General features: G+C 38.8%; 1 protein-coding gene across 48 annotated transcripts in view; it reads right to left on the bottom strand.

Moving 5' to 3' along the window:
• The window catches only part of PTPRD (protein tyrosine phosphatase receptor type D), a 1,118,901-nt gene that overhangs the window by 977,135 nt on the left and 114,384 nt on the right, over positions 1-27,382 (bottom strand). The gene's annotated exons all lie outside the window — the stretch shown is intronic.

The raw sequence follows: 27,382 nt of genomic DNA, 5'->3' as shown, positions 1-27,382 counted from the left end.
ATGTGTGTGTGTATGTATGTGCATTACACAAACACACACATACACCATAAAACTGAGCCTCTGTGTGAGGGGAAATTCCATTTACTGTTATCTCCCAGGATGCAGATGCTCTTCATTTCTTTCTTTCTTTCTCCATGCTCTATATGTTGTTGTGACTTCTTATTGTAGGTCTTTCTTTTTCTTTTTTTCTTTCCCTCCAGGGATCAGTCTGAACATTTATTTTTTATGCTACATGGAGCACTTTGTATGAAGTTGGAAATCCATCTTTCATACTTAGCTGCATCTTAGGTCAAGTGCTGCTCAGTAAACATTCATAGAATTGCACATGACAGGTAACATTTAATAACGGCTTCTGCATCCTTATGCTTCTCATCCTTAACTGCTGATTCACAATACTGAAATTAAAGGGACATAATTGCTCATTTTATATCAAAATTAATGAAATTGTGTATGCAGTTAATTGGAGCAGTAGTGAGAAATTCAGAATCTGTTTCATATTCAAAAAGAAAAATATTATCTTCTCTTACTATTTTTTAAAAATGTGACATACTATGCTGTGCAATCCTATACATGCTTACAATAAAATTAGGTCCCACTGAGCCTATTTCCAAGGAAGAGAGAATCGATTGCAGCCTGAGGGCTCCTTTGAAAAAAGCTAAGAAAATGTTAACAATGAGCATATGTATTTTGCTTATAGGCTGCTCTATACAGCAGCTAAGGTAAAAGTAAATCTGCTGGAAGGGCTTTTAACGAAAGCACACAAGGCAAGGCAATTTTGGCAAAGCAAGTTACATAGTGCATGCTTTTTTATGTTGCATTAAAAGAAGATGCAATAAGATCTAAGAGCTCACAGCTCATGTACAAAATACTAGTTGTTGATTCTGAATTCCTAGTGTCTGCATACTGAAAAGGAAACAGCCCAGTGAATAAACTCTTTGCAGGAGCTGACAAACAGCTCCTTCACTTCCCCCATTCAACCATTGTTATCCCACACCCAGATTTCTAATACTAAGCATATTCACCTAAAATAAATTCCTACCAAATGCAATGGAATGAAGATTAAAAATCATTGTCAGGGTCTCTTCTGACCCAAACACAAGATACCTCTTTGGAGGAAGAGGCATCCACAGTCCAAACAGTAGTCCCACAGAAAATGTGGGATGGTCTAGGAGTTTACTCCAGTGATGCTGAACCTTTTAGGGACCAAGTGCCCAAACTAAAAGGCCTTTTAACACCAGATTTTACCTGGTGCCAGAGGTGGGACTTCCAGGTGGGAACAGAACTTTTGGGGTGTGACTTCTGCCCTCTGGGGGCATTATTTCTCTCCCCCTAGGCCTTCAGATGCCTCTCTAGAGGTAGCTGAAGGTCCAGGATGGTTAGGAAGGAGGGGGAACAGGTACACATCAGTTCCTCCTCTTCTCCGTCCTCCACATACCACAAAAAATGGCTTCATGTGCCATCTCTGGTATGCATGCCACAGGTTCTCCACCACAGATCTAGTCAAAGAGATGTTTCACCTGGGACCCACAGGAACCCTTTAACTACACCCCAAGCTCTGCTTCCTGCACCCCACATCTCTCTAGTGTGCAAGCAGGAATGGACCAAGAGCCCTTATTACAGCATCCACCTGCCTGCTAGGAGACCCTTTAACTTAAGGCCTGTTGAGGAGCTGCATGTGAAAAGTTCGTAGAATCATAGAATTGTAGAGCTGGAAGAGACCACAAGGGCCATCCAGTCCAACCCCCTGCCAGTTACTTTCCTGAAATTATGCTCTTAGAGTCTCTAAGCACCACAGCTATAGGTGATGCTGGCTTAAAGATTCTGGGAGTTGCTGTCCAAAAAGTAACTTTTGCAACCTGTGTTCGGGAGGAAGGATAAGGGGCAGAACTTAGCTTCAAATAATGTCAAAGAAACACTATCACACTGTTAGGCCATGAAGAGAGGTAAGTAGACACTCTCAGTTTTCTTCCAGAACTGTGTTTGGTCAACAACTCCTGCGGGTACCAGAACTTTGTTCCTTGCTCCTTTGCTCTCCACTGCCTGCTCTTGCTGCAGCTACCACATCAGTTTTGGGTCATAGGCTTGCACTTATTTCTAGGAAATAATCTTTGTAGACCAAGAATTTTATACATTGTGCTGTACTTTTCTGTCACTTTTAAAAATTGGTATCAATACTTCTTCGACGAGAACACATACAATTAATAGCATAACAAGGGTCAAATGAAACTAGAATAAAATGTGAAATAAAAGACTCTTGTGGCACCTTTAAGACTAACCAGGATATTTCAGACATGGGTTTTTGTGGGCTGCAACCCACTTCAAATTGTATCTGATGAAAGATGTGTAGTCCAGGAAAACTCATAGTGAAATAAATTGGTTAATCTTAAAAGTGCGAGAAGACTCCTGTTTATTTTTGTACTGAAATAGACAAACATGGTTAATTTATTCACAGTTGCTAAAACAAGGGTGACTAGAAAATCCAATTGTTAACATGTTATTTTATAGGAATCTACATTCTTACACAAAGCTTATCTATTCAGAGCACTTGAATGCAAAAGTCTGGATAAGAAGGAATTCATCACTGTCTATATTATATTATGCATAGATCCATAGAATGTCACTGGAAGAAAAATCCTCTTTTCATGAGGATTGTATAGCATGTCTTTTGCACTTGTATAAATTTCAGAATATACTAAATGGTATAGAGACCTATCAGAAAGCTCTGAGAAAGAAACATAACCTAATACTAGATGAAAAATAACATGCACTATCCCTCAAAAGTCCTGGAAAGTTACTAACCATCTGTGTAACTTTTCCATGCTAAAGGCCTTATTCTCATAAAGAATACAACATTTAAGATTTAAAGATTTGGGCCTTATATATACAATTGGGTATAGTGTGTTCATTAATCTATGTCATTTACATATCCATTACATTACAGTTGCCACTCTGTTTTCACGAGGGAATCATTCTGGACCCCCCCCACAAAAACAGAAATCCACCAATATGCAAACCCTATTGGGTTGAATAGTGGTGCGTCCCCGCAGGCACGCACCCCATTTTAAGTCCCTCTGTTTGCCCCTCACGAATACGTGAGGGATGCGGATTCAAAGTTCGCAAAATGGAGGGACAGGTGTATTTTAAAAGGAAACTAAAATGATGAACTTTATATATGCTGATTGAAATCATTCATTGTCCTTAGAGAGAGAGATATAGTATATGCCACTGGGCTTATTTCCACATATAGGCCTGTTACAGACTGCCAAAATAAAGCTGCTTCAGGTCTCTTTGGAGGTATGCTGTTTAAATGACGCATGCATCCTAAGAATCCGGAAGCTGCACCAAAGCTGCACTCCGGTGCTTAGGAATGCTTAGACTCTTAGGACCCATGCATCATTTAAATAGCATACCTCCAAAGAGACCCGAAGCAGCTTTATTTTGGCAGTCTGTAACAGGCCATAGAAAAGAAATAAATCATGGTAATGTAAATGAAATTTATTTTAGGGGTTATTGTTGGATTTCTAATCCATTCCAGTGGACTAAGCATGCTGTGTGTAATCAGCCTTTCAGGAAACATCATATAAGGTGTGATAAAAAATTTCCCATGCTGTAACAGAGACAACCACTGACCCCATACATATAGGCATAAGAAATGCAAGATATGTGTTATAGCATAAAATTAGTGTTTTCTATTGTCACTTAGTATTGTCTCTTTGACCAGACTCTTACACTTCTGAATATTCAATAAATAAAAAATAAAGGTAGACTTGGAGAATATGTTGTTACATTTTATAAGAAAAAATATTAGCATGGGTATTACGGATATGAGCCAGCATGGTGTAGTAGTTTGAGTGTTGGATTACAACACTGGAGAACAGGGTTCAATTCCCATGGAAATCCATTTAATGATCTTAAGCAAGGCACAAACTGTCCAGAAAACCCATGATAGGTTCAACTTAAGGTCACTGTAAGTCCTCAGTGACTTGAAGGCACAAAGCAACACACAACAATTACGGATAAAAGTTTCCCTACCTACACTATGAAAGATGGCATTATGGATCTTCTCCTAGTAGGCAGTAGTACTGATAAAATATATATATTGACATATGAGCCAATGGTCCCTAGCATGCTTGGGTGACAGTTATGAAGTACATATGCAGCTCACTGATATTCAAGAAATACCCTTTCATGCCTTCACATGCCCAAAGTTTATTTGTCCCTGAAGCACAGCTGCTTCAGGATGGAGAAATATTAATTCGAATGAGCTGACTCCCAAGGTCTGGAAAATAATTTGAAATGTAGGGGTTGCTAAGAAGAGTGGGAAAGAAAAAAGGGGGGAGGGCTCTATAACAATGCAATACGTTCCATAATGTACACACACGCCCCTCAGAGATTTTACAGGTAGCAGAGGTTGCTTCTCCTTGGTCCTACTGAAGCTTCCAGCAACAAATTGGGAAGAATTCTACTCAAGGTTGGAGCAGGGCCAAGAGAGGAGTACAAGCTTAACCAACCAAAGTTCTCTAAACCAGAACAGGACTTTAATGTAGAGAAGACGATAAAGAGATTATCTGGCCAAGATCCTAGATTTGGGCAGGTAGTGGAAAAGAGTGATTTCCATTTGAATGTACTAAGGTCTTGGCCTACATAAGGATTTAGCAAGAGACCTCCAGTATCCTGGACTCTGGACACTTGCTCCAGAATGAACTACTTTCAGAAACTGGGGGATGGGGATGGGAAAGATCCTTAAGTTGAGTACATTCCTCTAGGCCAGTGGTTCTCAACCTTTGGGCCTCCACATATTTTGGACTTCGGTTCCTTGAAGTCCCAGTCAGTATGCTCATTGTTCGGGGATTCTGGAAGCTGAAGTCTCAAAAATCTAGAGGCCCAAAGGTTGAGAACCATTGTTCTACAACAAAGATTTTCAGCCTTTGGACCAATGCTCCTAAAATATGTCATCATTGGCCATGGTAGTAGAAGCTTTTGGGAGGGTAAAACAAAAGGCCGCGAATCCTTGCTCTGGAACAAAAGGGCCTCTACAATAAAGGATGCATTACAGTTTGATGATCAAAAGGCAGGAATGTCTCAGGCAAGCAGCCAGTTAAAAAGACTTATCACAGCATACTGTAGTTTTCTGTTTATAATGCATTTCATTGCCAGTTTCAGAAAGTCATCCTGGAAGAAACAGAGCCTTGTCTAGGGGTATTCAACTGAGTCCTATGATTGGGTCAGTATTCTTGACACATCTGGTAGTTTTACATAAAGGAGCCACTTTCTTTCAAAATGGGTGTTTGCTATTTGACCGGGGAGACCTTCCCTGCTAATTCTTCTTTGTCTTTGAGTCAGACAATCAAGCAGTCACATATACACAAAAGTGTGTTAAGGATGCAAAGAATATTAGAAACACACACACACACACACACATATATATATATATCTTAAGTATCAGGAAGTTCTGAAGAGGAGAAACTTGAACTGATGAGAAACTTATCTCTTTAGGAATTATTCTACATACAATTTACATATTGGGGTTTTGCACATGCCCCCTCCTCCCATTTTCAGTACAGAAAATATTATTATTATTATTATTATTATTATTATTATTATTAATCTTTATTTATGAATCGCTGTAAAATATTACCTAGTTGAGCTGTCTGAAAATCTAGCATTTAATTCATAACATGAGGGAATGGTGTTGGGAAAGCAGAGATTCTATTCTTCCAGAAGTTGCTGGATGAACCTGCCATATGTTTGCACTATTTGATGGGCTGGCTAGGACTGATTGAAGCAGCATGCTAACATCATGTGGAGGTCCAGAAACTGTATATATGTAGATATAAAATTCTAATTCTGTCCTGTTTAATTGTTTTATTGTGTTTTCTGCTGGTTGTGCCCAGTGGCAACAACATCCCTAGAATCTTTCAGCAGCCACTGCCCCTACAATTTATGTAGGGAATTACAGATAATTAATTTATATCTCATCTTTCTCATAGGACAAGGTTCCAGGTAGTTTACGACCATTTAAAACAAGGTACAATTTAAAAACTATTAATGCAAAAGTTAATCCAGAATTAAGGCACAGTTACAAATTAGTTAAAAACACACAAGTCTAAAACCCAAAGTAAAAACAATTTTTAAAATATGATTAAAACATAATACAATAGAATGACATTCCCACTAAAAGTTGAATCTCCTGCAACAAATTAAAAACCAAATGCCTGCCTAAGTAAAAAAAAAAAAAATCTTTGCCAGTATGATTTGAGATGGAAATTATTTTGAAAAGCATTGTGAACATAAAGTGAGGTGTGGTGGGGGGTGTCCCAGTTGTGGCAACCAGGTTTTTGTTTTGTTTTGCTTTTTAAAACAACAAAGCTCCCAGAAGAATGCTATGCCATGGCATAACATTCTTCTACTGAGACATTGTGGGTAAAAATGGTTGCTACTAGTACTGCTAGACGTAGTGCTGTTTTGCACCAGTAGAACACACTTCCTTCAAAATAATGATGAGGAAGAGAAGCCTCTGCCATGGGACAGAAGTCCCCTGACCTCCTAACTTTGCTATGGTTTTTGTCTTCCATGGATAGTTTCATTTCTACCAACCACCAACTCCAAGTGCCCAGAGGTTTACTAGAAATGCTCATTCCTCATCACTAGCAGAATTCAATGTGGTGATTTAATGTGATGCCTGTTTCTATGATTGTTGCCCTGAAAATTAGGATGCAAAGGGATCGTGTAGCACCTTTAAGACTAACTGAAAGAAAGAAATTGGAAGCATGAACATAGACTTGAGCCTATTTCCCAGATGCAAGTCTATGAAAGCACATGCTACCAGCTTCTTTCTTTAAGTTAGTCTCAAAGGTTCTTGCATACTGATTTTACAGAATAAAACAGCTAGGCCTTTGAATTCTATTACTATGAAAATATTTATTTATATATTAAATAATATTTAGATATTAAAATTTTATCACTGTTCTAAGTAAAATGATTGCTTAACTGTTTGGTTGCAAATTCTATCATATATATATTTACACAAAATATACATTTGTTTAAATACATAAGGCAAATGACAACTGAGCCGGAGATGCACATGTCTACCATGTATTACTACAGGTGTTCTCCTCCAGGGTCCTAGTGAAGAACAGTCTCATTTTGAGAGCACTTCGAGAAAGACAAAGTAATATAGATAGGAAGAAAATAAAGTAATCCCATTCTCTTCAATAGCTGGTATACTTGAGTACCAGCTGTTGAAACCTATAACCTCCCTTCCCTTTCTAGTGCTCAAAAAGCTGCACACTTACTATCCAACTGTAACAGCAGATGTGTTGAATAAATAACTTGCAATTTAGCAATTGCACATTTCATTTTAACATGGGGGAAAATGGAATTCCATTAAATAAATGGAATAAAATATAATCTAAGGTATGAGCTCATAATATAACATATCCAGGTGTGTGTGTGTGTGTGTGTGTGTGTGTGTGTGTGTGTGTGTGTGTTGCACGGTAGTGAAAATTGCAAAACATCATTAAAAATAAGGAGGTCTATACATTATCTCTCCCCTACCCAAAGTGATATTTAGCTCATTTTTCTCACTATGGGTATTTACATTAGCTGATGCACTCTCCCACTCCTCACCCCTTTCCATCCCCAGTGCCTTGATGAAGGCAGGCTGTGTAGTCATTTGGCAATAATTCATTTGCTCATGGATAGGTAACCAATATCTAACAGCCAGATTTAGTGATGAAGTAAAGGGATAAGTGGCATAAGCGAGATACCAAACAATAAAAAATAGAAGTACAACTGATAAATTACAGTAAAACAAGGAACTTGTAATGAGCTGTTTTGATTTATGATCTTAATTTTCATTTCACATAAGTAATCTATCTTAATACAAAAAACAAAGCCTTCCCTGGTCTTTATTAAGTAATACATTTCACATTCCCTACTTTTAAAAAGAGGAGTGAAAATCAAGTATTTGAGTAATGTAGCGGATCATTTGGTTTAGATTACTACAAGGTGAAATTTAAGCAACTTCCAAAGAAATAATATGTGACTATTGTTTTGTTAATACTGTTCAGTCTTGGGTTAGAAGTCATTTTCATATTAACACAATAATGGATAGATATAACTTAGATTGTTATAATAAATCTGTTATGAGAACTGACCTTCCTGTGAACAAAGGAATAATTTGGATTAATTTTGATACAGATTCATGTGCAATCATATTTGGTACTGCTAACTATGTCCATGCTATAGATGGAGAGATAATTGGTAGGAGTCAGAAAGGATGTTCTGATATTAATTCTGTACTGCTATTATATGTGGATAATAAAAAAAAATCACATGCGCATCAGATAGGCATACATTGATCAAAACAAGTGCTGGATAGGGTCCATGCTCTTATCCTTATTAGTGGTTCAATTTCATGCTATTTTTTAGGTATCCTTTAAAAGGCTTAGATCCAGGATATTTGAAGTTATAGTGGTTTGAGCAATGGAATCCAGAAAAGACTATTGTGACCAGGATTCAATTTCCCACTTAGCCATGGAAACCAACTGGGTGATCCTGGGTGAGGCACATACTCTGAGCCCCAAAGAATCCTGTGATAGATTCACTTTAGGTCACCATAAGTTGGAAATGACTTTAAGGCACACATAACAACAATCTTCCTGTAAAAGCCCATTAGAACTTCAGGATCTGTAGGAGAGGCCCTTCTCTCTGTCTTACCGTCTCCTGATGTTCATTTCATATGAACAAAGCAGAGGGCCTTCTTGGTGGCTGATCCTAGACTTTGGAACTCCTTTCCCAAGGACACAGGATAGTTTGGTCCTTGCTTGCCTTTCATCGGCAATTAAAATATTTTTATACTGTTAGGCTTTTAGAAACTGATTGGGATAGATTTTCAGTACTGTGTGGTGCTGTTTTTAAGGTCTGTATATATTCTTTTAATTAATGTTAATATTTTAATTTTATAAATTGTTTAATTTGTTTTAAAATAAAATTTATATTTTATTGAAGGTTTTGTATTTTTTCTTACTCTGTTTTTAAAACCATGTTAGCTCTCTTTAGTCTCATTATTGGGGAAAATAATAATAATAATAATAATAATAATAACAACAACTTGACTCTTAAATATCAATTTTATCTTAGAAAAATAGTTTAGCAGAGGTCAGGTCTACCACTGTGATAGAAGGACATCATTTGTTCTTCCAAATGTTTAACGGCTAATTCCCACTTCAAAATAACTTGGTATGGAAACTGGGATGTTTTGTGATCGAATATCTCCAGGGCCATTTACTCCCCTTCTACTCCCCTTTGTTATTCACACTTGAGGGGGGGAGAGGAAAAACGGCTGCCATGGAAAGAGGACGAGGAAGAGAAGAAAATGAAAGGCAAACTCCTTCTGAACAAACCTTGCCAAGAAAATCCCACGACAGACTTGAAGGCACACAACAACAACAACAACAACAACAGAGCCTCCTCTGGCATGGCGAGAAGGGCTGCCCTCTAGTGTGCCCCTTGCCTCACCGTCTATGTATGGCAGTGGTGGCGGTGCTCCATCTCCTCCTCCTTGTCTTGACCCACCCTCAAGTGGCTCAACCAGGGGGAGCCTGGCCAGAGCGCTCCCCAAAGGTGAGAGTGCTTCCAGGCTGCCACCCGGGCCTCTCCAGGCCCCTGGCCCCGACCACCTTTGGCAGCCTCAACTGGGGAGCTTGGCCAGAGTGCTCCCAGGCCTTCCTCCACTTCCTCCTCCTCATCCCCTGCAGCTGAGAGAGTGTGACTTGCCAGTTGGTATCCATGGCCAAGCTGGGAAAGGCAGAGGAAGGAACAGAAGGCGAAGCTGCTCTCCAAGGACTCTGGTGAGGTTCTCAGCTTGCTTTGGCTCTCTCTCCAAGGAGGAAATTATTATTATTATTATTATTAACCTTTATTTATGAAGCGCTGTAAATTTACACAGCGCTGTACATACAATCTTTTTAGTTAGACGGTTCCCTGCCCTCGGGCTTACAATCTAAAAAGACATGACACAGAAGGAGAAGAGAGTGGTGGAGGGAAAGGGTAAGAGGTCCAGCAGTTCCTCTTAATTATAGCCTCTCAATTATACTTGTCGCCTGCTAGCTTTGATTGAGCCCAAAGGAAGGGCTCTGGGAAAGGAGCCACCCCAAGATGGTGTCCCATGGCTGCACCCCAAGAACAGCACCAGAGCACTGGAGCTGGTTGAGAGAAGCTGGCAAGAGTCGACACAGCCCCCTGATGTGAATCTGATCCATCATTCCCACTTGTTGAACATGGTTCAGATTCGGTTCTTTTCAACAGAACCACCCAAAAACTAGTGTCAGGAAATAGTGTTTTTTTGTGTTTACCTCGCTTCATTTCAGCTGAAACCGAACACAGTGGGATCAGAACCGGTTTCAAGTGGGAGCGATGGACATATAGCCCGATCAGGAACACGCTTTAAAGTCTAGTGGGAATGAGCCCTGTATTAAACAAGTCACCAGAAAATATACCTCTTGAACACAATGGGCATTCTGAAACTTGCAAATATTCCTCTAATTGCTCAGTTAATCATGTTACCCAATATATTTTCTGAACTGGCCAATCCAGAGCCCTGATGGGGGAAAATAATGAAACATTACCACCAACAATTAAAAGTTTAGCAACTATTAAATACAACCCCCCTCTTAACAAATCTTCCCAAGAAAACCATGTGATAGGCTTGCCTTATGGTTGCCATAAATAAGAAATGAATTGAAGGCACACCACATCAACAACAATTATAGCCATTAAGGATAAGAACCCACAGCTGGTTTTTAATACACGACATTTGGCAATCTTGATATGGGTTCTCATCTCACAGCAAGCCACAACAGGGTAAAAAAAATTCTATATGAAGTTAGTGAAAAATCAGGATGGATGGTTCAGTGACAGTAGCAGGCGGATCAAGACAACTTAAAGCCTTGGAGAGTTGTACATTGTTTATCTCTGATTTAATATGATGCACTATTTTTAGCCAATAACTTCAGGGTAAACACAGTGTGGGAAAGAAGAGCCCTGAGGAAATAGTCATGTGAACACTCAGACTGCCATGTCTTTCTTTGGAATGGAAATGTCTTACTGACTCAGCCTGTTCCACTGCACAGATAATGGGTTATTTCTTCTTAGATCAAGAAGCAACTATTGTGTTTGCCTTTGTAAGGGGAGAGCTAACAAACAGCCAATAGGAGCTGAATTCTAGTTGCAAGACTTTGACAACTGGTGGTGTTAGCTGCCCTGGAGTTGGCCTCAACTCATGGTGACCCTGTTAATGAGACGTCTCCAAGCCCCCCCATCCCTCACTGCTCTGCTTAGGTCTTGTAGATTCAGGTCTGTGAATCTCCCTCATTGAGTCTATCTATCTGGCATGTGCTCTTCTTCTCTTTCTGCTGCCCTTTACCTTCTCCAGCATCATTGTCCTTTCTAATGGGCCGTGCCTGCTCATGATGTCGCCAGAGTACAACAGCCTCAGTTTGATCATCTTGGCTTCCAGGAAGAGATCAGGCTTGATCTGTTCAAGGACGCATTTGTTTGTCTTTTTGCCTGTTCATGGTATCTTCAGAACTCTACTTCAGCACTACATCTCAAATGAGTTGATCTTCTTTTTACCTGCTTCCTTCACAGTCCAACTCTCACATCCATATACGGTGATGAGGATTACAATGGATTGGGTGATTCTAACTTTAGTGCTCAGTTGTATATCTTTACCCTTAGGATCTTGTCTAGTGCTTTCATCCCTACCTTTCCCATTCCTAGTCTTCTTATTTCTTGACTGCTGTCTCCTTTCTGATCAATGTTTGATCCAAGCTAGGGAAAAATATTTAACTATTTTGATTTCCTAGTTGTCTAGGTTGAATTTATGTAGATCCTCCATGCTTGTTATTTTTGTTTTCTGTATGTTCAGCAACAAGCCTGCCTTGACTTTCTGTAGTAATTGTAGTGATTGTTCCAAGTCCATGATGTTTTCAACTAGTAGTATGGTGTCATCTGCATATCTCTGATTGTTGGGTTTTTTTCCCTCCTATATTTACTCCTCCTCCTCTTCTAATAGTGATGCTTTGCACATAGATTGTTTTTCCCATGTCAACAGCCAAGTATGCTGTCCCCATATTGTGGTAGATCACTCATACGGAATTATCTATAATACAGAAACGTTGCAAGACAGCAGGTTTTCCCCCTCTATTTGATAAATGCTGTTATTACCAATCTTATCAAATTCTTGTAATTTCTTTAAAATTACTATGGCTGCTTTGTAAGAGCAGACACTTTTAAATTTGATTCAAGTTCTGTTTTGGCAACAAGTCTTAATACAGTGTAAAAATGCTGCTGTGGTTTTATGGATGTCGCATGATTCCCTTTTCAGGCTTCTCTTTGAGCCTGTGTTCTTCACTGCGTCGACATTTTTCTCTCTTAACTGTGTTAAATTTTATGAAGAGCTTTTGTCATTTTTATTTTCCACTGGAGACTGTGCAGAAAAATGTAGGGAAAATGTTCTTTGGGAACTCACATGTGATTTCAGAAGTAGTACAGCGAAGAGAAGAAAATCCTCCAAAGCCCCCCCCCCCCCCCAAAAAAAACATCAGCCTCCAAGGGTTTGAAATACAAAATTTCCATTTGCTTTATTTATGCAGTATTTATATTCTGATATCTGCAATATAAATTAATGAAAACCCTGAATTTATGGATCAGGACTGCTATTATCAAAACTTAGATGCCAGAGACAGGTAAAGCTACTATTTATCATTGGAAATTCTGCTTTCATTTGAATAGAAATACATGCAATCAACGCGTCTCTGAATCAAAACTCCAATAAAAGAGAGAACAAAAAGGATACATAATGGAGGTTTGCTGGGAATAGAACCTCAGAAAGCAAAGTTCTTCTATTTGCCCAACATCCTTGCAGTCAGGGGTTACAACAGAGCTGCTGGTGCATTTAATTCTCTCCCATTGTGATCACCCCCCCCCCCCAAAGGGAATGATTTTAAAAGCCCAAATATATAAAAAGGCACACTGCCTTCCTCCTAGCCAGTTGGCAGGAGCTATCACGGTACAGGAAAAAGGGGCACCTCTTCCTCAGTTCCTCTCTTTTCACATCCCAAACTGCTTGTATAGCATATTTCCAGGATTACGTTCCCAGGGAGAAAGGTCCGAGACAAGCAAAAGTCATTTCTCATTAGTAGTGGACACCTGGCTGGTAAATTGTTGAATTTTACAATTATCCAGAGCTTGAGAAAGGCCAGGCTGGCTGTACTCCAAAATAGTTACCTCTTCAAGTTGTGTCATTATTCCTATGTTCCAATACCTGAGAATAAGGAATGCATGACTGTAATCAAACTCATGCTTTCACCCCTTCAAAGAATCTTTAGCATTATGTCTTGAAAGCAAAATGGCCTGTGGCTATTTTTTCCAAGTCCATACTTTAAATTAAGAGACTATAGTGTGTGTTTGGCTGCATCCAGTATCTGGCTGTGTTATAATAGTATAGGTAATGGCAAGGAGCTACATACTAGAAACTAGAGTATCTCATGCAGCTATGAAGCTACAGTCAGCCTTCCTATGCACTCTGTGGATTTGGTTGGATCAGGAAAAATGTGTGTTCCTTGGAGGATTACCTGCCATCCACCTGTTGCCTGGAAGACAACTTGCCATCTCTGTGTTTTCCCATGTATTTTAGACCCTTAGAAACTATGGCCAGGTACAGACTGCCCCAAAAGGGCAGTCTCCCGGTGCCTGGTTTTGCTCCGTGGGGAAGTCACAGCCTCCAGACCATGGGACTTTCCCGTGGAGCAAAAAGGACCCGCAAAAAGTGGGTTCTTCTCATGGCGCCATTATGATGCTGCAGTGCGCCAATGGTGCACTTGCAATGTCATAACGGTGCCGTGACAGGCGGATGCTAAGCATCCATCATGTCAAAATGGCAGCACCCATCTGTACAGGGCATCGCCGTTTTGATGTACGGAATATGTACCAGGGTTGCAGGGCATCTGTAAGCGATGCCCTGAGGCAACCCTAGCATGTCATCAAGACGTGCCACGAGGCCCGTCTGTACTGGGCCTATATTTGTTCTGTTTGAAGATAAAACATATTGCAACCGCCAGAAGCTGCAGGAGTTCTACACCTCTTTCACTACAGGACAAAATCCCAGCAAAGGTGGCAGGGTGGGTTTGAAGTTGCCCTGTTCATGGTTAAACTAGAGACAATAAGGGCTTAAACAGATAGCCCTAAAGGGGTGGTGTTATGTTGCCCCTTTGTGCACCGCACGCTTTATTAATAGGTGCATATAAAAATATACACATTTAAAAATAGTCACAAAAGTAGGTACATTTTAAAAATGTACAGAAAAATACACATACATTTCGGGGTATTAAAAGAATTAGATGGAACTTAGACTGCAATAACACAGTAGTGAAAATCAAGAAAAACCAAGAACTTTGATACAGTGAAGACTGACAGATCTTCCCACCCTGGTATTAAAGATAGATCTGCAAGAACATTCTGTAAGTCAGTAGGATCTATGGGTTTCCAAGGGCAGAATATCTTAATCCCCCCCCCCCCAATGATCCCTTCTCCTAAGAACAACTTTATGATTATTTGTATTATTTCTGTAGCAATTTGGCATTTCTTTCTTTCTTTCTTTTTTAAAGAACATCTTTGGTTATTTGAAAGGACGCCTACTTGATTGGAAAACTGTGCTTTACACTTTACAATCTTTCTTTATTACCAAAGTGTCTTTCATGTAATACCAATGTTCTATCTTTCCTTGGCCATTACTTATTTGTAGAGAAGTTCCTCGGATGGCTTCACAAATGTGTGCCAAAACCTGTAATAGCCAATAGGGCTCCCATATTTTTTGTCGAAGTAGATACTGTCATAACTTTCAGCACAATAGTTACACCTAATTAAAAAATAATAATCACTTAAAGACCTGTCTGAATATTTAAATACCTGCTGTAATTAACATAGTGGTTGGCATTTACAGTAGGGTTGTGAGTATAGACATTGGGCTGTTGGTCCATCCTTTTGTAATATCATTGTGTATATGTTTGTGTGTATTAGACAGCTTTCAGACCCATGTTCAACTTTTTACAGCTTTATTACTCTCTGCTTGAATTCTGTGTATTCTGCAGAAAGGCTTAATTATAACCATTAATAGATTTGCAACTGGTGTTTTGATTGAGAGTTCTTGCATCAATACCATAGCAGGGATTGGACTGGATGGCCTTTGAGGTCTCTTCCAACTCTATGATTCTATGATGCTATGAAAGATATCCCTAATAAGGAGTGCCCCTTATCATAACAGCTTTCTATGTAACTGTTGAAGATTACAGCCTTTTAGGGAAAATGGGGTGGCAACTCTCAATAACCAATGACTTATCTGTCTACAGTGGGATCCAAACTCATCATTTTAAGAGTCAAATACTCACAATTCTGGGAATGAATATGCAAAGGGGATGGATTAGTTTGGGATTTTCCTACATTTAAATATTATTAAAAGAAGCACTCACTGTTTCTCCATTCTGAATATGAGTAATACTGTAAAATCTGCTAAATTGTTTTTTAAAATGCATACCTAACTACTGTGTAGTTTTGCTCCAACAACACAAGCAATTCAATTCTTTTCTTAGTGTTTATATACTTGGGGTGTATGAAACATGGAGTATGGAACAGTGGGTTAGACTAATGTCTGGTACAGACCAGCATGAAAAGCCAGCTTTCAGCTGGCTTGGAAACTTGGTGTCCACATGACGCATGTCCCCAAGATGCCCAGAAGCTGGCTTCACAGCAGCAGGCTTCAGGGTACTCTGGTGGCACAGTGTTTACATGTCAGCTTTTTACTGGCTCAAGAAGGAGCAGCGTTTTGCCACTTCTTTTGGGGCCAGCAAAGGGTAAGATTGGAGCTTTGGCATGTAATTGCTGCGGACCCAACCCGGCTCTCTCAAGGGTGGCTCCAAGCTGCCCCTTTGGAGTGGTCTGTTTCACCCCTATGTAAACTTTAAGTTCTTTGAATCTATGAAAACATATCAATGATAAATCGAAGTCTAATGATAAAATGTATTCAGTTTTTGTCATTTTTAATCCAAAAGAGGACAGAGAAAGTAAAGTATCAATTTAAATGGTTGGCTTTAAATACATACCCTCATCTGCATTTGTGTGAGAGACAGATGAGGAGGGAGATGATACTTGTTTGATATTACACTGGTATAAACATCATAGGATTTGAAGTGCAATAGCAGCAGGTAGACAAATCTGTACAGAGACTGTAAAGTGTATACCTACTAGTATGTCTCTGATTAAGATCTTGAACTCTGCAGAAAATAAAATTAGTACAGTATTTGAATTGCCCCTAGCTAGAATTGTACGCTTCACCTGCCTTTCATCCCCACATTGTTTGACATTTTCACTATCTTCCTCCTACATTATGCCTCCTCTGAGTCATATGGTCCTTGCCAGCCTCCTGGACACAGTAAAATAGCTTATATAGAGGCTATTTTGCAGTTCCACTGAGGCACTGAGCCACTGTATTTCTATAAGTTCTTTTATGTAATTTCTGATGTATCTGAAGAAAAGTGAACTTGGGTGATCAGCAAAACTTTCTTTAACATATTCAGAGTACCAGCCATACAGAAAAATAAAATAAAATAAAATAATCCAAAAATGCTTGGAAGCACATAATTCAGGCTTTCAAAGCTCCACTGGCTTCTTCATCAAGATGAAAGATGTTTAAATAATCATAAAGAAGGAAGAAATTGTCAGTGTTGTCACAGGCCTACATTTTGTATAGATGGTGTCTCAGCTGTAGTGTAGTTTCGTTGGTTTGGAGAGAGCTCCATGTAGGCAGAGGTCTTGCATCTTTGTCATGTGGGGACCCAGATGAAGAGTTTATACTTCCTCCAAAATTAGTTTCCTGAAAGCTCCAAGAATTATAGGATTCTGGGAAACTGAATATTTTCTGCGATGTTTACTAGCATCTCGTTCAATAAAGCTTAGAATAGACAAGCATACTTATTCCAGTATTCTTATCCTCCCCATCACCAGACAAAATGTAAGTGCACCTTGTGTAACAAACACAATTTCTTCTTTAACTGGAACATTGACCTTTATTTCTCAGTTCAGAAAACCAGAAATTATGTCATCATGGGCGATCAAAATGATTAAATATATACAATGATCATGTATATAATATCTAAATTATATGTATAACATACGTTGTTGTTGTGTGCCTTCAAGTCACTTCTGACTTACAGTGACACTGAGGCAAACCTATCATTGAGTTTTCTTGCCAGAATTTGTTCAGAGTGGTTTTTGCTTTTGCTTTCCTCTGAGGCTGAGAGAGTATGAATTGCCCAAAGTCACCCAATTAGTTTTGATGGCCGAGTGGGGATTTAAACTCTGGTATCCCGGTGTAATGAGAGATTATCTCACTGCCTTTTCCTATCCTTACCTCCTGAGCTAGGCATGGGATGTAAATTTTAATACACGGATTTTATCACACATCTACGTGCCCAGGCAGGAAGCATCCTGTACCCAGTCATGGTATTCTGTACCCAATCCAGACCTCTCCCACACTTTTTGAAAGAATGGAACTTTCCCATTCTTTGCAAGGTGTGGGAGAAGTCCGGATCAGGTATGAGGATACCATGATCAGGTATGAAATGCCTCCTGCCTGGGCACAGAGGTGTGAGATAAAATCTGTGCATTAAAGTTTAAATCCAGCACCTAGTTCAGGAGGAAAGGATGGGAAAAGGCAGTATGATAATAACGTTACTTCAAAACTGAAACCACTATACTACACTGGCTCTCACATAACATACATAAAATTCAAAGATATAGCGTGTTAGTCTGTAGAACCAGTATATGGCGAGTTCTTGTAGCACCTTTGAGACTAAGTGAAAGAAAGATGTTGGCAGCATGGATTATTGTAGACTTCAGTCTACTTCCTCAGGCGAATTAAGTGGGGTGAAACCAGGGACAGACATATATGTGACATTATTATGTGAGAATGTCAATTCAAATTCAAAATCTTTTGTGTCTGGAAATGAAGTAGCAAGTCTGGTTTTAACAATGGTTGTTAGTGAACAAAGACATTGGGTACTAGCCGTTGTGCATGGAATAGAAGTGGCAAGACCAGTTTTTTCTTTTGAAATAAGCCTGTAGGTGAGGAGAATACATGAGTGTAGGAGGACACCATGAGGATGGGGTCACATACTGTTGAAACGTCTGTGGTGAGCCAGGAAGCCATTATCCATAACATATCATACATAGGACACCTTAAATATTATACTTCTGAAATAAACTCAGTTAATCTACACATGCTTTGGCAGATGTGCCTTAATGTGTTTTGTTGATATTATGAATGCAATGGAAGATGGATATTCTAATCCCTATAATTAAGGAGATGTTTTATTGCACAGGCAGATACCATCTCCACAGATTGGTGGTCTGGTAATTAAGAGTGGTGCTGGTGCTGATAACATGTGTAAATGAATACAGTGCTCCCACGTGTAACGTGGGCACGCCGTCTTAGACTCCAGCATACACTGGAAGCTCATGCTGGAAGAAGCCTCAGCCCATCCAAAAGGGGTAATGGTGTGTGCGCCCATGGTCTGCACACCATGTGCCGCTGTAAGCACAAGCCCCATTATCTTCAATGGGGCTTGAGCATACCGAAATTCCCTTTATGCAGGGGGGTCTGGAACGGATCCCCCACATAAGGAAAGGGCCCACTGTAATAGGGTAGGACTTCATTGTTAGTGATGATCAGAATTGTTATCATGATGGCTTATGCTGCTTCTTCAGAGTGTATGTGGGTAAGGGGGAAAACAAATTTAATTACTGAATAGTAATTATTCTTATTACACCATAGTATGTATGGTACATTCTAACTGCATGCATGACAAATAAAATAGATGAAAGAAGGAGTCTGAGAAAGTAGCACATTTAAGAATTATTGATAAAACAAATAACCCAGAGTTATTGTTTGATCTTCTAGTTCATCCTTACTTCATGTACACACAATGAGAAGAGCCATAGGAACTAAAAAATTTGTCCAGCTATTTAATTTTTAAAAAACTAGCTGACCACAGTAATTGCTGAATAGGTCCTTTGAATTTGCCAATAGAAGACAGTGGTGTTTAACTTTCTGAGTTAAGATGTTCATTATCTAAAGTAGAGTAAATTTGTATTAACTACTAATACATTTTGGCTTTTATCATTGTTCCAAGTACTTAAAATAGCTTCCACCCCCATTCCCACTCCCCCAACTCTGGAAAAACAGACCATTGAGCTGTAGCCAGCAGAATAGCTGGTCTTTTTCGTTCTCTTTCAGCCTTCAAATTCTGAATTAGCATCTAGGTGTTAAAGGGATGGATGATAGGTTGTAAGAACCTATGTCCCCATGTTATTGCAAAATACAGAATATAAAAAATAAGCTGAAATACAATGTTTCTGGCAATGCAATATGATATAATAGTCAGGTCACTTCACCGTCTATGAGATTGATTGCACCATGCACAAATCCAACAAAAAAGAATGTCCTTCAATTAACAGACATTTGTCACACTATTTACTGAATCATTAGGCTGCACTCTTTTCTGTTTGTGAGTTTGGGCCAGTCTTTTCATTTATAGCTTGCTGACATTTGGAAGGAAAGAAGATACAGAATGTTGTACACCATTGATGCATTCCCTGCAGTATGGCTCATGCTTTTATGTATAATCCTGTATACCTTATATATATTCTTGCAGGTCAGTTCTTGAAGATATGTGGGGCATATCTTGAAGACTGTGGCCACTTGGCGGCATGAGGGCATAGGGTTGTTAAGTTGTCTTTGGCACCAAGAACCAGGAATAGCTATAGCATGATATGTAGAGTCTTCCCAATTGAAGAAAAGGCAAAGAATCTGCAAAGTAATTTAGTTTCTGCTATGGCCTTTTAAACTAAGTTGCAGAGGTATGCTGATTCTGCTAATGGTTTTTAGATCCAGGAGGAAGATCCAGGAGAGCTGGACAAGGGAAGCTGACAATGTCCCGGACACATAGAGGCCTATTTCACTTACCATTCTGAGGAGCCTGCTTGGTATATCGTAGATACTTAAAACTCGTTCAGCCCTTATTGTTTCATGAAGCTAGTTTCATTGTCTTCCCTGATGTACTTTTGTGAATGAATTTGTGGTGGGTTCATGATCAGGTACGGCTTTAGAGCTGAGACATAGACACCTCATGCTTGACAGCATTTCCTTCAAAATGTGCCAGTCCAAAATAAATAAAAGAGGACAGGGAACTGAGGTCTTGACTGAGGTCCATCAGTCAAGTTCAATATCCAGTAAGAGCTTTGAAAGAGTATTTGGAGCTCACTTACCCAACAGCTTCAAATACTCTTGGAACTCTGGCAGATTTGTCAGCTGTTGCACGGACAGTGGGACTGGGACATTTGACTCTCTCAGGTCTTATGAACAGCCATTTAAGAAACAATATTGATTGTTTAACATTTTTATTTGTTTCTTGATTGTGTGTTGTGGGTTTATAGCGAGGAGAGGCCCGGTTTTAATATGTGGCCACAACATGAAAATCTTGGCTGCCAGGCAAGCACATTCTAGTCATGTTGGATTCGAGTTTGGGATGAATGAGGAAGCTTGCATTGAATAGCTTGGGGTATAGGGTAAGAACTGGAATGGCCTTCAGCTTTTTGATTATCCATGTGGAAGAAATAATTTTAGTTTGTTTAAGGGCAAAGTCCTCATCATTCAAGCTATTGCTTACTGAAGAGCAATTCATGCTGGGTGGCCCAGAGAGAGATTGGTTTGGCTCATTATGTTACCTGGACATGTTTGGAGGATTGAGGGGGATTTGGGGTGCCTTGATAGTGAGATATAGAATTCCATGGGATCTGGGAATGGCAACTTTACCGCTCACCAGGGATAGTGCTGACAAAGCCTCACCTGTATAGGGATGACAGGATCCACCTTTCAAATGAAGGGAACAATTTGTTTGGTCTGATCTGCAGGAAAGGTTGATGATCTTGTTTCCCCCTGATGGGGGGAAGTTGCTATGCTTGTGCCTTGACGATGGCAGATAGGGGGTGAACACCACTAAGCACCAGTTTGGTTAAGAGGACATCTCCAGACATGTTTCTGTGGGCCACTGGGCCTAGAGGGAAAGGATGCTACCCTTGGGATGAGCCTAAGGCAGTGGTTCCCAGCCTTTGGTCCTCCAGATGTTTTGGACTTCAGGTCAAACTAGCTGGGGCTTCTGGGAGCTGAAGTCCAAAACATCTGGAGGGCCAAAGGTTGGGAACCACCAGCCTAGGGCATGTTTTCCTTTATGGGATGGGATGGGGGGATTCTATAAGTCTCCCTTGCTGACAACTGGCTTGGGTGTTCAGCCAAAGTGATGGCTGGCACTCAGGGCTTGGTGCTTTGCTTGGGGTGGTTAAGGAGGAGGTCAGGGTGGGAGCCTACTTTAGGCTCCTTCCTGCTGCAGATCATTGAAGTTGAACATGAAAGATTGTTAATAAAGTGACCTTTCACTACCCAGTCCTATTGTCTGGTCTTCTCATTTTCCAGTTGGTAAGAAAGGACATTTTTATATTTTCTCCTAACCAGTTTTTTTACTTGTTAATGTAACACACCCGATCTTATTGTTCTTCCACCTATTACAATCTTTGACATACATCTTACTTCAGGCTTGTTAATTGTTTCCTTTTTAAAAATTAAAAGTGTTCCTGGTTATTGACAATTTTGAGGGTGTGATATGTAATATTATCAGCAGGTTCCCTTCAGTAGGAATCTGAAGGCACTGGGAATCTAATTTCTCAGCTCCTGGGTATTTTTAGTCATGAAGGAATTTTTGTGTTTATTGTTCAGCAAGAGTTTCAATATTGTAAGATAAACAACAAATGCACCCCCATCATAAAACCAAATGATCCATGCAATCATATTTGTTGTTCTTCTTATTTCTCACCCATCATTTTGCTGAAATATCAGCAAATATCATTCTGCTTTTTACGGAAACAAAATTACAAAATTAGTCTTTTAGCATCTTTAGGAATATTAAGCAGAAAAGGAAGGGAGCAGAGATCAGATGCAATGCAATGCTGCTAGAAGTGTGTGTGTTTCAGTATATCTGTGTTACAGTAGTGTGGATGTAGCTATAATACTGTTGTCTGGTGACAGATCCCTGCTATTTTCTGCTTCTTGGTGACAAATGATGGCAACACTTGAACTTGATGCTATTCTATCAGTCCCTGCACATCCTCATTAAGCAATGCTGGAAAAAGTTATAGAATCTACCAGTAAATGCCAGAAAAGTTATCAACCTAGAAATTTTAGCATAATTTTATTTAGAGACAAAAGAGGCACAGTCTTTTGAGATATTCTAAATCAGTGAGAGAACACCTGGAAGAGCACAGCTTGATTTAGGATAGCTGCTCCAGTAGAGGAGTACATGCTTAATTAAACACATTTCTTGCAAAAATAATGCTGCTATGACAGGTAAGACAAATTCAGTAGCTCTAGTAAACTTAATTTCTTATATAAAAAGAGAGAGCATCTGACATTACACATTGAAGATGAATGTCTATCCAGAGTGAAAAGCACAGGGCCTTCCCTCTGTGTGCTTTTGTTTCTCAGCTCTTACGTAAGATGGCCCCTAGAAGTTCCTGTTGGAGCAGAATTTCACCATTCTGTTACTTTACACAGGAAGGAGACACAAATGTTCTGTGCATATTCACTAGGAATGGATCCCTCGGTTTTTTCTGTTTCTAATTTTTTTTTCTATCTCATTCCTGCATCAGTTTGCAGATTGTTTTTTAAAAAAAGGATTTGCAAAAATTGCATTTATTTTTGTGTGCATTTTTTTCTTAATATGCACATTGTATAATACTGTTAAAATATATTTCTAATTTGTATGGAAAATGTTCAGATGTAGCAATGGTTAACTAAAGTTTAAAATGGTTCCTGTTGAAGGCCAGAAAGCCTAGGCCTGGAAGAACAAGTCTTCAAGGACATTTGCTGAGACATAACATATACAAATGTATTATTGTTATGCTCTTGTGTAGTGTGGTGACTTCATGAGAAAGAGGTGTGTCCACTTGGTGGGAAAGTTGATCTTGTGTGAGAACAAAGACTGATGCCACAATCAAGCTTCTAGCATGGACTCTGAAAGAGAATAGATGTATAGTAGCCTGCTGTAAAGTGTAAGTAGCAACAAAGTCAATAAACCCTCATTTGAGTGAAAATTTGTTCCTGAGTAGCTAAGAAGACTGCATCTGTTCCAGTTGGTACCAGTTCAGAACCACCGGCAGAACGAGACATCATCCATAATAAAGAGGGTTTTTTTCCTAACAAATACAATGCATTGGTGCATCTTACTTTTATTTACACTTTCATTCTGTGCTTAATAATAATAATAATAATAATAATGGAAAATTGAGCCAAGTAATTCAGCAAGAGAAAAAACTCAATGGTAAACCATCTCTTGGTTCAGAAAATGCAACTTAGATGGGCATCTATTACATCATGAACCCCCCCCCCCCAAAAAAAAATGTTTTTCATTGGTATCACTATGTTACTATGGCCTTGTTAAACCAACCATCTTTCCATTTACTTATACTTGTTTATTTAGGAAAATTTAAAAGAAAGTTTTCCTTTAAAAAAACACACCTTACAACTGAATTTTCAATAACAAATACTATAAAACCAACAGATTAAAAATACAATAGAAACAAAACAAAAATGCTTTAAAACCTTTAATTTAATGCTGAGGGAAAGAATAACATTATCAGTGAAATAATAATAATAATAATTTATAGCACTGTACCAAAGGATTGAGGCGGGTAACAATCATAAAAGCTTAATAACATAAATAATAAGAATCCCTAACCCGAATTAAAAAACACAAAACAACAGAATACAGTCAAAAGGCAATGGAGGACTCAGCTGGAGAGCACTGTCTCACTCCACCCACCACACACACATCTGAAAATATGAAGTATAAATATTTCAACAAACAAATAAAATAACAGACACTGGGCTATAATTCCATGAAGAGAATTCTTGACGTTCCTTTTATACAGGTTTTTTTATGTGGAGTAAATGAGAATGTTGTTTGCAGACTACAAATGCAAAAACATAAAAAAGCAGATTAAGATATGCTTATGATCTGTGAAGTATATCCACATTGTTTGGAAAAACTTTCACTAAGAAACTTCACAAAACCTTGGGACATCTATCTGCTTTCACCTTCTTGAGGTTTTGATTTGTTTTCTAATTTTGTACACAGAAGGCCTCATCCACCAATGGCTCAATGCTATGGCATTCTGGAAACCTTTTCTGCCTTCTCTGTCACAACAAATGACAATTCCCAGAATTCTGTAGAATAGAGCCATGGCAGTTAAAGTGGTAGCAAACTGGATTATTTCTGTAGTGAGGATGCAGCCATAGTCATGATTCATTTCACGTGGCTGAATGTCAGGACTATTAAATCACCTTTTAAAATATATAAGCAAAATTGCAGTTTTTAGACCATCTGGGACAGCTCTCAGTTTCAATATTTAGCTGAAAATACCTTTCTTTCTTTCTTTCTAGTCTTGTAACTATTTTTCCATTCAGTATTATGTTTCCCTTGAAGAAACAGTTACAGAAAGTACCCATGTTTCTTCTTTTCCCTTGTGTATCCTTAATACATTTATCCAGCCTCTTATTTTTTTTTTACTTAAACAAAATTATAATTGCATTTAGCTTTGCAGCAATTTGTTTCCCAAAGGTAAATTCATAGAGAATATTAGAATGACACAAATACAAAGGTTTTAATTTCCAAAAGCTATTAAAACACACTCCCTGGCAAAATTTGTGTTTGAAGTTCAAATGAAAGACAAAATCTGAATACACTAATCCTCCAGAGAATTCATGGCACCTGTCAGGCACAGTAAAGGTTTTATAAATGTTGTCTTCTGCAAAGTCAACTGCAAACATCATAAGGCCTTTTGTAAATATGTCTACCAGTCTCTTTGTTTGAGCAGAAATATTGAATTTCCCAGTATTGTGATTATAAACCAGAGACGATTATTTTAGATTTTTTTTAAAAAAATATTTGATTAATAGCCTTTCATTTTTGTCATGGGATCAAGTTTCAAATCATAGATTTAAGTGCTTGCCAATATTTGATCTGAAAATATTGCAATGGCAACAAAGGAGTCCAAACATAAATGTTATTTACAGCTAAATATGCTCAAAGTGAAATCTTAACAACAGAGGATAATGTAACTTCTCCTGAAATGGAGAAATCGAATTGCGTCTTTAAAACATGTGTACATCAATTATTTGTTTTGCAACACAGCGTAAAACATCACAGCAGTGTAAAAGCTTGTGTACTTTTTTAATGTAGTAGAATTACAATGCATTAATATATTAATCTATAAAATTTCTTGGATCCATAGTCATTTTTTTGCCTTGACTTTAAAACAAATAAAAAGCCACAATACCAGTAATTCAAATGCACAAGAGCGCTGTCACTATGGAACTGTGAATATTTAAACTGCTGTGATACACATACATTATTAATTATATTTGGCATCCTGTAATGCCATTTCATTTCATTTCATTTCATTTCCTTCCTTCCTTCCTTCCTTCCTTCCTTCCTTCCTTCCTTCCTTCCTTTTTTGCTTTGAATAAATTGGAGGGTGATAGGATCTGCTCAAGTTAAATAAAACGAGGGTCTCTTCTAAGCTAAATTGCTCTGTTGAACCTATATGTGTATGTGTGCACATCTGTGTGAGGATTTTTAGAAGTATGAATGATGCTGTTTCCAAGGCTATGGAATAGCCTTCCACAGGATTGCTATATTAGCCTCCTCTCTGCTTTCAATTCACCAGGCAAATACTTTTCTTTTCAGACAAAGATTTTTTTGATTATTTGGTTATGGGGATCATTTTTGGAGAGGTTATGTGTGCTGTTTTTTTTTTAAATTGTATTGTTATGTTTTTAAATGATTACATGTATTTTACAATCTATATGTAGGAAGCAATGCTGATTAATGAAGGCAGTGAAGTTAATCAAGTTAAAGAAGATAACAGTGTTTACATGAAAGTAAAAACAAGTTTTGAAAACACAAGGGATATTTATGAACTGTTTTTGATTATACATTCTGGGACAAGTGAGGAGTCTTTATTTTAAATGAGAGAGGGCAAGAGGGGGTTTGTAATTATGGCCCCATACAGACTGGCCAAAATAAAGCTGCTTCAGGTCACTTTGGATGTAAGCTGTTTAACTGATGCATGCCTCCTAACAGTCCAGAAGCCGCACTAAAGCCATGATCCAGCCCCTAAGGACTGGAGCGCAGCTTTGGCTCAACTTCTGGACTCTTAGGACACATGCATCATTTAAACAGCATACTTCCAAAGTGATCCGAAGCAGCTTTATTTTTGCCTGTCTGTATGGGGCCAAAGTTACAAATACATTTTGATATGTGAAGGACGGTTCCATAGTAAGAAGCGGTGTGTTTATTTTGGTGTGAATGTTTAAGTGAATATTTAAATATGCACATACACATAAACACACTTTGTTATACAGTCGCCCTTCCTAATTCGTGGATCTGAGATCCGTGACCTCGAAAATCTGTGGAGGAGCTATCGCCGCTATTTTTAAAGGGGTGCTTGCCTGGTGCGCATGCCTGGCATGCACACCATTCCAACCTATGGGACTTGAATATGTGTGAGCTTTCATTTTCACAGAGGGGTCCGGAATGGATCTTCCGTGAAAACGGAGGGCCAACTGTATGAAAAAATGGGATAAAAATAAAAAATAAAAGTTTTTCTTACTTACTTACTTACTTACTTACATACTTACTTTGCTATATGGCCAACATGGCTACCCCTGGATATGTTTTCTGAATGTGAAGATACCTCATTTTAGCCACCATAGGGGAATCCTAGAGAGAGCCAATGGACTGGGCCTTTATTTGAGGTTTTTCCCTTGTACAAAGATAAAACCTTTGTTTTCCTTTTAAATTGGGACTGCATTGGCATGTTTTACCTTAACAACACCTAAAAGTTTTCCTGATGCAAAAGCATGGAGGCTTCCTGAGATACTCAGCTTTCTTTTCTTAATAAAGGAGCTTGCAGCCTTATAAAAAATTCCACACCATTTGAACTGAGGACAACGACAACATCTTGAGAAAATGCAGGGCTATGATTAACATTATCCCTTTCCCCCCCTTTCCTTTCTCTGCTATGATTTTTAAACACCTTTGGCTGATGAAGAACCCAGTAGGGCTTGCAACATATATAATGTGCATTTTGGTGATACCTAATAAAGGCATGTAGATTTTTAAATGATATTGTACTAGGTTTTATATGTTCT

The sequence above is a fragment of the Sceloporus undulatus genome, chromosome 2 (genome assembly GCF_019175285.1).
Source record: "Sceloporus undulatus isolate JIND9_A2432 ecotype Alabama chromosome 2, SceUnd_v1.1, whole genome shotgun sequence".
NCBI classification, from domain to species: Eukaryota; Metazoa; Chordata; class Lepidosauria; order Squamata; family Phrynosomatidae; genus Sceloporus; species Sceloporus undulatus.
This window is presented reverse-complemented; position numbering and strand designations above follow the sequence as displayed.